We start from the raw sequence: 6,964 nt of genomic DNA on the forward strand, positions 1-6,964 counted from the left end.
TTGGTGCGCACACCTGAAATCAAGGGCTTACATTAAATTTATGCATTCAGTAGAAGACAGTTTCCCTGGTTCTTAGCAGAGTTGTTTTATAAAAGATCCCTCATAATTGCTTTTGTGTATTCTAACTCCAATATGACAGTTAAGTGCTCAACTTAACTTCAATGTGTTTGAGGCTATTAAATAATTCTAGGACCCCTCCACAGCAGGTAACTGTGGAGAAAAGTTTGCATGGACATATTTAATCATATCAGATGTTAGGATAAAGTTAAATTTCCCAACTTTAACCAACTTTCCAAAATAAATAAGAATTCCCTATTGAAAATGTTGCTGATGGGCAGTTGTCAGAGCTTTGTCAAAGGGCCTGGCTGAAAAAGCCAAGCCTTGAGTCAGGAGTGTCAATCATGTGAATGTGGACTTGGGAGGAGTGAGAATAGGTCTGCAGAAGGAGATGACCTGTGGCCACTTCCCAGCACCTTCCTGCTGCTGTGTCACAACAAATGTCTTGTCCTGTCTGAAAAATAAGGCTTGAGGGACAGCATCCCCAACAGGGGTCAGGAGCCAGAACGTCACTATGGTACCCCTGGACACATCTGTGGAGAGAAAAGATGTGTGAGTTCTCTCTCTTTCAGCAAGGAGGTCCACGGAACAGGATAGAGGAGAGTGTGGCTGCAGAGTCACTAATCAAGACCTCTGAGACCAAGCAGGAGGAAGGCCTGATTTTATTGAGCAGTTACCATGTACATATACTCAGGCAGTAGCTGAGCAGATTACAGGCAGCCACCAGTGCAATGTCTGCTAACTGTCCTTGCAGCCACCAATCAAGGAGTGGCTTTGGAGCAAGTGCAGGGACTGCCACACATGGCCTCATGCCCAGGGCTGTGCCTACAGGGGTAAGTGGCCTGCTGTTCACATGTCTAGCACAAGGGGAGTGGCCTGCCACCAGAAGCCCTTAACATATGCCATGTGTGCAGTACTCCATGCACTTGTCCCCACAAAGAGCAACTGTTTGAAAATGTGTTTGAACCTTAGATTTCTTAATACATGTTTTGATCTTCTCCTTTTTCTAAAATGTATTCATGTTCATTAAATATATTGTACTGAAGTAAGCGCAGTCTATAATATTTTGTGAATTATATTAAATATTTCATATTTCAAATTGAATTAATGAAGTACATATTTAAGACTTTCCTTTAAGAAATATAATATGAAATTGTTCTTTACTAGATAATTTTAATGATTTTATTGGTGCATTATAGTTATACATGGTAGTTTCATTTCAAAATATTAGTATGTGCATGAAACTAAATTGCCACCTTTCAGCCCCCTGTCCTTCCCCTTCCCCTCCCCTTTCCTATTCCCTGACCTCCTTCCTGTTGTAATGGCCTTCTTTCTATTTATTTGTTGTTTTCTAAATTAGCACTGTGCAGATAAACATAAGGGCGGCCTTCCCTGGGGGTTTACACATGTGCACAGCATAGTTGGGTGAATTTCATTTCTCAGCTCCTCCTCTCCCCATCCCTGCTCACCACCCCAACCCTTCCACTCCACTGTCTTCCCTTCTTGAGGTCCACTCTTTTCCCCATTCCTTATTTTGTTCTAACCCACATAAGAGAGAAAACATTCCACCCTTGGTTTACTTACTCTGGCTTATTTCACTCAGCAAGAAGTTCTCCACCTCCATCCCTTTGCTCCACCTCCATCCATCTACCAGTAAATGACATCATTTCATTCTTCTTGGTGGCTCAGCAAACTCAGCCATATTACTCCACATTTTCTAGATCCATTCATCTCTTCACAGGCTCCTGGCCTGGTCCCCTATCTTGGCTCTTGGGAGTCGTGCTGTAAACGTGGATGGATGTGGCTGTGTCACTATACTAGGCCAATTTTAGTTCTTTTGGATGAATACAAAGGAGTGGGACAGCAGTGTCATTTCGGGGTTCCATTCCTAGTTTTCTATTATAGCTAGTGTTTTCCAAAGTGTTATTCCATGCTGCAAGCCCAGCTGTCGAATTACACATGGCACAAAGAACAAGCATCTTCTAAAACAGAAGGCTTTGCCTCTGCAGGTCACAGACTGGGCTCTGAGGAGTGGACTTCTATTTCATTCTTTCAGAGACAAGAAGCCCCTCCGACCTCCTTTTGGATGATGTCTGCAGTATGTAGAGAACCAGTCACACTTCACAGACAGACGGAATCCCAAATGGCGGGAACACATTCCTGTCCTTCTCCTGTCACTCTGCTAAAAGGTTTGCCACAGAGAGACTGCATTTTGTTCTCTGTCCTAACCCTCCTCTTCTACTTCTCCTACTGATCTGTGCCTCCTTCCTCCTTTCCTTTTGTTCATTGTGTTTTTTAGATCTTATTAGCTAGAAGTTGGGGTTGTCCTTGTTGGTTTTTAATGAACTAAATATTTCCTGATCAATGTTAACTTTACAAAAATAAAAAGCCCCCAGAAAAACTAACAGTTTAGGGAAGGACAGATAAATTGACAGCAGTAAAGGAGGCTGGGACAGAAGGTGATAACAGGAAAAACCTAGGAGGGCTGGGGAAATCTATGGCAGGTGCACCATGAGGAAGGAAGGGGTTAAAAAGACCTATCTCTCCATTCACTAAAGCATCACCAATTGGGTTAATGTTGAAACACCCCAAGTGATGACCTGGGTCAATGCATGAAGTAAATACATGAGACCTCTTACCTGAAGCCCCCACAATGAATGGGAGGAAAAATTGTCAGACATCCTCTCCCCTCTATTCTACCCTCCCCTCTTTCTCTTTATTCTCCCTCTCCCCTCCCCTTCTCCTCTCCCCTTGCTCCCCACCCTCTCTCCCCTCCTCTCCTCTCTTCCATGAGACACTGTTTTCCTGCAGTGTGATCAGAGCAGTTGACTTGGGGCGCAGGTGCAGAGTGATTCCTCAGAATAATCAAATTTCCTGGATTATGATTCTTATATAAGCTGCTTCTAGGATGTTTTTCCATTGAGAGAAGATGAACCTCTGTAGACAAAGGACCTCCCTGGACATGTTCCCAGCTGACCTCCTCTTAGCTATCTGTGGCCATTGCATCTGAACACAACTTCAGAGGGGGAGAAATGTCCAATAAGACCAGAGTGACTCACTTCATCCTCAGGGGCTTCTAGACATCCCAGAATGGAGGCCAGTGGTCATTGTCTCTTTCCTGTTGGTCTACACCTTTGGCCTCCTAGGGAACATGTCCATCATCACAGCTGTGCTTAGAGACAGCCGCCTGCTCACACCCATGTACTTCTTCCTGAAGAATTTGTGTTTTCTGGACCTGAGCTACACCTCGGTCACCATCCCCAAGGCACTGGCTACCACCCTACGGGGCCCTGGGGTCATTTTCTACCTCGAGTGTGTGGCTCAGCTTTACATGTTTTTCACACTTGCTTCAGCTGAGTGCTTTCTGCTCACGGCCATGGCTTATGACCGGTTGGTGGCCATCTACAGGCCCCTGCTCTATGGGACTATCATGAACCATGGGTGGTGCTGGCCTGCGAGGGCAGGGCCCTCTACTCGGCCTTCCACACCATCAACACCTTCTCCCTGCCCTCTGTGGGCCCAACATAGTGGAGCACTTCTTCTGCGACATCCCTGCTCTCATGGGGCTCTCCTGTGCTGACTTCCACCACAGGTGGGCTTCGCCGTGGGCAGCTGTGTCATCTTGAGCTCCTTCGCCCTCACGGTCCTCTTCTACATCCGCATCCTCTCCACCCTCCTACGGATGCCCTCGGGGACGGCTGCTGGAAGGCCTTGTCCACCTGCTCCTCCTACCTGACCACCGTCCTCCTGCTTTATGGCAGTGGAAGCTTCACCTACCTGAGGTCTGCTTCTCAGGACTCCCCCACCCAGGGTCACCTGGCACCGTCTTTTACTCCATCCTCACCCCTTCCTTGAACCCCGTCATCTCCTCTCTGAGGAACCGAGACACGAAGGTCGCGCTGCAGAGGCTGAGCTGTCAGCGGAGTCTGAGCGCTGGGTGCTGCACAGCTGGCCTTGGTCCAGAGGTCTGATGCCCAGGGGGTGCAGACACCCTCCTCCATCCCTCCCCTGCCCTCCTGCAGAGTCTCCCCCTGCCGACGTCCCCACCCACCACCTGCTGCTTCTCCTCTCTCCCTAGAAGTTCTTTCACTTCAGTGGTTTTACATTACAGTTTCACCACAAAACCATACAAATATTGATTTCTTCATATTGTACCATAAAAATCATTTTTAAATAATAATTCTTCTATTTAGTACATCTGTAAGAATTCTTTTTTTTTCCTGTGAGTTTTTCTTGAATGGTATTCTCAAATCTTTATCATCACTCTCATGCTGTGGCCCCTAATAATGAATTTCCTTTTTTTTTCTTTCTTGACATCATTTCCCTGAATATAACAGGAGGAACACATTTTTAGCATTTCTAAAATCTACTGATTTCCCCCCTATATTCCAAACTGCCTGAACATTCCTGATGCAACTATTCAGCCCATCCTCTGCTTAGACATCCAAAGAGTAGAACGCATTGTCTTTGATCTTTATCTCTCTAAATATCATGAATTTCCAGTTCTCACAGGTTTTCCCTTAACATTTCATGATCCTTTACTTAATATTCCTTCTTAGTCTCTCATTATCTGTTGTCTACTGCTGAGAGCCACGGCCGAGTCTGTTTGGCCTCTGGCATTTTGCCAACAGTATTGATTGACAGGCGAGGCATTACTATCCGCGTCTGCTGCAACTTTTGAGTTCTCGCACTATTTTGGAGTTCTCATGGGGATTTCCGGGGATTCCCTGAGAGTTCCCATTGGTTGGGGAAGTGCAGGAGGAGGGATTTCCGGGAGAGATATTTCCGGCTGGGGGTTCCTGGACAAGCCTCCTGGCGCGCCTTAGGGAGGATTCCCTGGGAGCTGTGTGAAGTGTTTTCCTGCAGTTTAAAAATAAAGTTTGTTCCTGCTTCAGTGGCTCGTGATTTGTGCCCAGCAAGACTGCGGCAGTCTACAATCAATAATCAATATTTATTCAATTCAGTGGTTTTTTAAGCACCGATTCCCTTTTTTTTTTCTTGAAGAAAGAACACTGTATTCAGACAACAACTGAAACCCCCAGATACCAAGTGGATGTTAAGGAGGACACTGGGTGGTCTCAGAGCTGAAGCTCGACTCAGCCCTTCTCCACCACTGTTTTGTATGGTTGTATTTTCAGAAAGTTTAGAATTCCATCCCTGGGACAGAATTAAACTACAGTTGCAGTTCCTTTTCATGCTGTCTCCCTTTTCCAACTATTGATAGCAAAGTACCAGGTTATCTTAATTAATTTATTTATTTTAAAATTTGTTGGTTCTTTTTAGTTATACCTGACAATAGAATCCACTTTGACTTTATTATACAAGAATGGAATATATATTATTCTCGTTAGGATACCATTCTTGTGGATGTACAAGATGATGGGATTCACTGCGTTGTTTTCCTATGGGTACAGGGGTAAATTGCATCACATTCATTCCACTGTCTTTCCTTTTCCTATCCCCCATTTCCCATTGTCTAATCCACTGAACTTCTGCTCTTACCCTCACCACTCGAGTTGTGTTAGTATCCACATACCAGAGAAAACATTCAACCTTGAATTTTTGGGATTGTTTATTTCACCTAGCAGTATAGTCTCCAGATCCATCTATTTGCTGGCAAATGTCAGAAAGTCATTCATACTTATGGTTGAGTAATACTCCATTGTGTATATATACCACATTTTCTTTATTCATTCATCTATTGAAAGGCATATAGGTTGGTTACATAGCTTAGCTATTGTGAATTGAGTTGCTATTAACATTGATGTCGCTGTCTCACTATAGTGTGCTGATTTTAAATCCTTCGGATATAAAAATATATACTAAGGAGTGGGATAATGGGATAACTGGGTCAAATGTTGGTTCCATTCTAAATTTTCTAAGGAATCTCCCTACTGCTTTTCAGAAAGCTCACCCTAATTTACAATCCCATTATCGATGTATCAGTTAATCTTTTCCCCACATCCTCACCAACATCTATTGTTACTTGTATTCTTGATAATTGCAATTCTGACTATAGTGAGACAAAATCTCAGTGTAGATTTAATTTGCATTGCTCTAATTGCTAGCGATGTAACTTTTTTTCATTATTTTGTGACCTATTGTAATTCTTCTTCTGTGAACTGTTCAGTTCCTTAAACACATGGATTATTGCATGCTCTTATAGTAAAGTAAATTCTTCAGGGGCTCTTGCCATTTCTATCTGGAAAATCATGATTAGCAGCATGATTTCTGTTATATTTCATCTTCTGAAGCGCATTTACATCATCCTCACACAGCTGTCCTTGAACACGTCCCACACTGAAGGTGCCAGGATTGCTTCTGCATCCTCATTCTCTGTGGATAGTACAACGTGGAACAATTAGAACTTGGACTTTCAACATCACTTCCTCTGTGGTATGCAATGCTACTCTGCAGCAGTCAGCAGGGCATGACTGATTTTCAGATTTCAATTTATCTCCATGTTTTGAAACACTGTCATGTATTTCATGTTGAACAGATATCTATGCCTTAAAAAATACAAAATGCTGGAAGATCCAAACCCTCACCCATACTTTCAGGTCTTATGTCTTTGATTAATTTCAGGTTGATTTTTTTGACCATGGTGAGAGATAAGCGTCTGTCATTCTTTGCATTGGCTGTGAGGTTTTCCCAGCACAACTGGTTGAAGAGACTCTGCTTTCCCACTCACGTTCTTGGTGCATTTGACCTACACTGTTGGCATGGATTCCTGTTGCACCACCCTTGCTCTTTAGTGGTTCTGATTCCTGTTGTGTGAATACTGGAGACCATGGCCATCACTCCCTGGATTCCACAGCTTGTCACCCAGGTGGCCACTTCCATCTCCTCCAGCCTTCAGAACCCATCTTCATTCCACTCATGTGGACACTCCAGCAGCTAGCTCCAT

The 6,964-nt window shown here is 44.1% G+C and overlaps 1 pseudogene; it reads left to right on the forward strand.

The window, feature by feature from the left end:
• The first annotated feature begins 3,089 nt into the window (after positions 1-3,089).
• LOC124093891 (olfactory receptor 10A7-like) lies at positions 3,090-4,028 on the forward strand (annotated as a pseudogene).
• Positions 4,029-6,964: the final 2,936 nt, after the last annotated feature.

Source organism: Marmota monax, unplaced genomic scaffold (genome assembly GCF_021218885.2).
Source record: "Marmota monax isolate L192 unplaced genomic scaffold, Marmota_monax_Labrador192_F-V1.1 WCK01_AAM20220418_F8-fsc00442, whole genome shotgun sequence".
NCBI classification, from domain to species: Eukaryota; Metazoa; Chordata; class Mammalia; order Rodentia; family Sciuridae; genus Marmota; species Marmota monax.